This window comes from Capsella rubella, unplaced genomic scaffold, assembly GCF_000375325.1.
Source record: "Capsella rubella cultivar Monte Gargano unplaced genomic scaffold, Caprub1_0 scaffold_15, whole genome shotgun sequence".
NCBI lineage: Eukaryota > Viridiplantae > Streptophyta > Magnoliopsida > Brassicales > Brassicaceae > Capsella > Capsella rubella.
The window spans coordinates 164,101-164,413 of record NW_006238909.1 but is presented as its reverse complement, the minus strand read 5'-3'; positions in this window follow the sequence as shown (position 1 = coordinate 164,413).

The following is a 313-nucleotide window of genomic DNA, read 5'->3' as shown; positions in this document are numbered from 1 at the left end:
ACTCGCTTTTTTCTTCTACTATTTTATTCAAACTCATTACACAAATATATGATTCAACCATTATTGACAACACTATAATGAAATAAAAATATAACATATTCTACTCTGTTAAAAATCGTATGTTTACGCAAATATTCCTCCGCTCTGTAGTCCGGGTCCAGTCCTAGTGTTCGTTATAAACAGTATTTTTACACAAGATACTTACTAGAGGAACCAACATAAACAACAAAGAAAACTAAATGATAATGGAAAAAAAAAAACTAAAAAAATTAAATCTAAAATACTAAGTCTAAGAGGGGGAACTCCTGAAAGT